The sequence below is a fragment of the Mus pahari genome, chromosome X (genome assembly GCF_900095145.1).
Source record: "Mus pahari chromosome X, PAHARI_EIJ_v1.1, whole genome shotgun sequence".
NCBI lineage: Eukaryota > Metazoa > Chordata > Mammalia > Rodentia > Muridae > Mus > Mus pahari.
Window position 1 is genome coordinate 145,347,984 of NC_034613.1, and position 6,023 is coordinate 145,354,006.

Genomic DNA, 6,023 nt, shown 5'->3' on the forward strand with positions numbered 1-6,023 from the left:
AGAGAGAGAGAGAGAGAGAGAGAGAGAGAGAGAGAGAGAAGGGAGGGGGCCTGGCCTGACATGGGCTTCTCAAACCTCAAAGACGCTCCAGTGATAAACCTTTATACTTCTTCCAACAAGACCACATTTCCCAATCTTTCCTAAACAATCCCACCAACTTCAGAACAAGCATTCAAACACATACGCCCAGAGGGCCACTCTCATTCAAGCCACAAGCCTACAGAGAGAACAATCAGTGTGGCATTTAAATCAGGCAATGCACTTGCCTTGCGAGCATGACCAGCCAAGTCCAAGCCCAGAGTTCACATCAAAATGCTGTGGCATGGTGACAAATGCTTATCATCCCTGTGCTGGGAAGGTGGGGACAGGCTTGGTGCTCTCAGGTTGTCTCCCTGGCAAGTTTCAGGACAGTAAAACATCTCATCAAACCAAAACCAAAACAAACCCACAAAAGGAAGGCAGCAGCAGACACCAGAAAAATGGTGTCTGATTTCCTGCACTTACTCAGGCACATGGAAGTGTGCAGGACTTCTACACACAGACACATGTTCCCCCAAACATACAAAGACTACAAGATTAAAGAGACTTGTGTCAACCACTTTATCATTAAAATATCAACATAATCTTATACATGATCCTGAAAAAAAAGAAAAAAAAATTCAAGGTGACAGCCTTTCTTCACTCTCTCAGAAGTAATTATTCCCTGCCTGGCTCACAATCCACTCTTCTCTCCAGGAAAGAGAACTAGCAATTACTGAGTATCTACTACAGGAGCCAGCAAATGTCAGCTCCTGGGCTAGACTTGCCTGATGTCTGGTTTGGAGCTAGGAATGGTCTCTTATAAAAGCATTGGAAAACAGACAAAAATAAGATTTTTGTAGCATGTGAAGGTGACATAAAATCCATATTTCAGTGTGCATAAATGAAGCACCATTGGGACAGTTACACCTGTTTCTTTGTGAATTGGCTATGGCCGTCTCCACACTAAAATGATAGAAGTTGAACTGTCATAACCATCCAATGGGCTACAACACCAATATTTGGTGCTTTTCAGAAAGCTCGTCCACTTAGGTATGATAGGCTAGGAGCTTCAACTGTACTAAGATGGCCCTTAGTCTACAAGTAAGGAAACCAAAGGTGCAGCATTTAAGTAAATTTTTAAAAGGGCAAACCAGGTGAATTACGGTATTTGAATTCAAAACTGAGACTACTTCCTTGCGAGAGACTACTTCCTTGCAAGGCTGCAACTCCAGGGCTTACATCATGCCTGACAATTACTATGACATCACTGTCAGTTTCCTGTGTGAATATTCCATTGTGCTAAGTGGCCATTTATGAAACCGTTTCTTTCCTGTGAGCAGCTGCGCTTGGGTTCTGGTACTTACAAATCAAAGCTAAATAAACCTTTCTGTATTCATAGTGCCAAGGGTGAAAACACATTAAACAAGTTTGGAAAATGTTTTAAAGCCCTGAGATTTTTCTGGGCTCTTTCTGCTGGTACTTCTTGGTAGAGGCAATTACACAGAACTTCACTGTGCTATTAGTGGCCGTGGGCAATAAGGTCCCAAAGGAAGAGAAAAGAACAATAGACAGCCTGGGAGGGCTGCCCAGAGCTCCTCCTGTAGCCAACAAGAATATTCTGTCTAGGTTAAGTGTAACACATGGCTTTCTATGACATCCAAATACCACCTGGCTTTTTGCCTCCCTAAGTGAAGCAGAAAAACAAAAAGTTGAAAAAAATCAAAAAGGAAGTAGGAAGTACCTTCCTCCATCTCAAATCATGGTTGGTGTCCTCACAGTCCCCAGACACTGGGAAATGGGAACAGTAGACTAAGAAGTGAAGTACGATACCAGGTTCTGGTCACTTTTTATTTCTCCTACTAAATTCTCAGTGCCCACCCAGCATCAAGTTAAACTGCACGGTTGAAGGGAAGACGTCAGTTTTCAGAACTTTACAGAATGCAAATGGTCCACATTGAATGGCAGATTGACAGATTCAATTGGATGCAAGAATGAAATTGTGAATTGTTTCCTTACTATAGTTTGAATCATGCTGACTATCCAGCTCTATTAGAAGTCATGGTTGAAAGGGCTAGCCAGGGAGCTCAGCAGGTGAGAGTGCTTGTTATACAAGCCTGACCTAGACAAGCTTGACCTAGACATACATAAAAGTAGAAGGAGAAAACTGATTCCAAAACATTGCCCTCTGACTACAACTGTGCCATAGCATATGTACAGATACACACACACACACACACACACAGAGAGAGAGAGAGAGAGAGAGAGAGAGAGAGAGAGAGAGAGAGAGAGAGAGAGAGAGAGAGAGAGAGAGAGAGAGAGAGAGAGAGAGAGAGAGAGAGAGAGAGAGAGAGAGAGACTTAAGTAAGATTAAAAATAAAGGAAGCCACGACTCCAGAAAAATCCATGGGTGTTGATTAACTCTAAGGCCACTCTAGGCTACAGACCTGTACAAGACTTGCTAAGGACATTGTGAGCAGTGGACACTTGTTTCCTGGCACAGTCGGTCTTTGACTTCCTTTTAATCTCCAGAGCATCCTGTTGGAGGTGATCAATGAGTGGAAACCAGTACTACATCAAAGATTAACCAAGCCTGAACATGTTCACCTTATCCATCAGCAATCTCATTTATTACCCATCGGTATAGGTCAAATATTGGTGCCTGATTTGTCAATGTTGGGCTCCAGAGTTGTGCAAGAGCACACGGCTGCTGTTTTAAGCCATTCTGTTCGCAGTCATTTGTTGCGGGCCTGCTTCTTCTCTCCATCAGTAAGTGACAGTTTCCTGAGCTGCATTTACTGTCTCTCAAAGGCCAGTCGATCAAATGCTGCTTGATGATAGTCTTATCTTGTGCATTAGCAGCTAATTTTGGAAAGGCATGGGACCCAGGTTCAAAATGGCCCCAAATGGAAAACACATCTAAATGTTTTACAATGGGGAAACTCGTAGATAGCCGGCCACACAGTGCAGTTCCAAAAAACAATTAAAGCCACTGGGGTTGGGAGAGGGTGAGGTTAAGATGATTTAGTTGGTAAAGGCACTTGCAATGAAACCTGATGACCTGTGTTTAATCCCTGGGACTCACATGGTGGAGGAGAGAAGCAATGACCACAAGTTGTCTTGACTTTCAAATGCACACCCACAGACACACCACGCACGCATGCGCGTGCGTGAACACACACACACACACACACACACACACACACACACCACTAGATATAATAAAATATATATATAACAAATTTACTGGTGTTTTGAGAAGCCCATAGAGCTCCTTTTGCTAGCATAGTAGTTGGGGCAATGCTTGCAATCACGAGGCAGAGACCAAAAGACCAAAACATTTCCTGCAATGCAAGTGACAGGTGGCAGGCAAAGCTAGTTGCTCTGTCATAAATTTGGAATAAAAAAGAAGTTAGCAAATACTACTTTAGAAAAGGTTACCATGTATCAGTATGTCAAACAATCACCACCAAATGTGTATTTGTATTCCTTAAAGAAGAATCTGGAGTTCGAACATTTGCCCCACAAGTGGACAGGACCCTTGTAAGGACAAAATTTATTGAAGATGCCATAATGTACCATTATCCTCCAGCCAAGCACAAAATACAAAGGACATGAACTTGATTCAAATTAATCATGCTGGCAATATATCAAGCCCCTTGCCAATCAGTTCAATTTCTGTTGCTGTGATAAAACACCCTGACAAAGACAACATAAGGGGTTTAATTGGCTCACAATTCTAGGATACAGTCCATCATCCTGGGAAAGTGGAGGGGCCAGGCACTTCAAGCAGCTAGTCATATCCATACTCATGAACAGAGCAAATGAATGCATGTGTACTGATATGCAGTTCATTTTCCTTCCATTCAACCCAGGACCCAAGCCTAAGGAATGGTGTCACCTACTTTCACACTGCAGCTTCCAAAATGGATTAATATAACCAAGAAAATTCCCCAAAACATGACCACAGAGAAACCTCACCTAGATAATCCCTCATAGGTTTCTCTTCTCAGGTGATTCTAGATTATGTCAAGTTGACAAATAAAATTAAAATTAACCATCTCAGTGAGCAACTTCCCACAAGAGTGGGTTATAATAAACAGAATGAAGCTGGTCTATCTCCACTAGGTTGTCCCTTGCTCACACATATCCCCTTTACATCTGGCTAGTTCCTTATTCTGCTATATTGTGAACAGCAGCCAGGATGCCACAGCCCAGTTGTTTGGATCTCCCAGCCTCACTAAAGAAACCCCTTCATTTTATAAGTCACTCAGCACAGATCCTTTAGTTACATTAACACAAAACTAACTATAAAACTAATGCAAAGTGAGAATTGTGGACCCAACCTAGCCTACTATATATATGTGGATACTGTTAATGAGCATCTTTTGCATATTTAAGTTGTTGGGGGGAAATGTAAATTATATTTCATGGTATATAGAAATAGAAATTCACAAATGTCTATAAATACATTTTAATTTGGATTTTTTTTACGGTTTTGCACATACATGCTTTACATAGTGAGCAGTCTCATCTCTGGCCTACCCTACCACCCCTCTCCACATCTGTCATTTTATATTGTTCTCTATCTCTGGTTTTAAGGCACACAGTTGGGTAACTGCAATAAAAATTGATCATATAAAGTAAATCACGTCTTGAGTACAGAATAAAGTTCTTCATATCACATTTTAATGAAACACTGATCGAAGAACTGTGTTCCTTACAGACTCTGAAATACATTCCTGAAGATAATGGAGTAATATTCAAGACGATCTTAGGACATAAATTTATGTTTGTGCAGATAATTTTATTATTTTTATTTTTCAAATCCATGGGAATCCTGAGTGTTGTTTTCAAACAATAGCTTCAAGTTTTCACTGTCATGAGGCGAATGTTATTGTCTCCCCAAATTCCTATCTGCCCATGAGTCTGGAAGGGAGCCTCACTGTAGAAGGATTTTAGCAGACGCTGTTAATGTAAAGATACTGAGCTGAGGTCATTTTGATTAAGCTTGGCCCTAAATCCAATGATGCATCCTTATGAAGGCTGGAAGTGGAGACACAGAACTAGAGGAGAAACCATGGCATAGAGGACATAGGCAGAGCCTAAAGGAATGTAGTCAGAATGAATGGATTGCCTAAAGGCCCCAGTTGCTGGAGGTTGGGGGTCTTAGAGGAAGCTGTATCAAATAATGGTGATCTGAATGGAGACATGCAAGAATCTATGTCCATGTCCTGACCCTCAGAACCTATTAATGACACTTGGAAGTAGCATCATTACAGATGTAATTAGTGAAGGATCAGGAGATGAGTTCATTGAGAATGAGGATGGCATTCAATTCTGTGACAGTGCCACAAGTATAGAGAAGTGTCTTGAAGTCAAAGACTGAAGCAATGAGGCCACTGACCAAAAGAAGCCTGAATTCCTGGGGAGTTGAAAGAGGCAGGAAGGATTCTCCCCTATAGCAAGCACAGCTCTGACACATCCTGACCTCAGACATCTGGTCTGCAAACTAAAGAATAATATCCTGCTCCATAAATCTGTCCAGCTCATGGTAATTTGTGATTGTGCCCCTAACCAATCTTCTCTAGTGTGTCAAAGAAGCTAAGAACAACTGTATGTTCTTCAGCTTCTCTTGGAAACTTACATAGCCTCCACTAGTGGGAATTTTGCTAAAATAATAAGCAATATTAATGCTGTTCTCCTTATAAAAACAGAGTATTGATTTTAATAAAACTTTGGGGGAGCACTGTGAAGCAGCAATGCAGATGCCCTATGATTCCTTTACCCAGTCTTACAATGAAAACCACTTATAAGAACACAATGTTGCACCTGGCGATGGGATGGTGGCGCACACCTTTAATCCCAGCACTTGGGAGGCAGAGGCAAGCAGATTTCTGAGTATGAGGCCAGCCTGGTCTACAGAGTGAGTTCCAGGACAGCCAGGGCTACCCTGTCTCAGAAAAACAAAGAAAGAAGGAAAGAAAGAAAGAAAGAAAGAAAGA

General features: G+C 41.7%; 1 protein-coding gene across 2 annotated transcripts in view; it reads right to left on the minus strand.

Moving 5' to 3' along the window:
* Prps2 (phosphoribosyl pyrophosphate synthetase 2) overlaps positions 1 to 6,023 on the minus strand; it is a 36,640-nt gene that overhangs the window by 21,426 nt on the left and 9,191 nt on the right. The window lies entirely within an intron of this gene.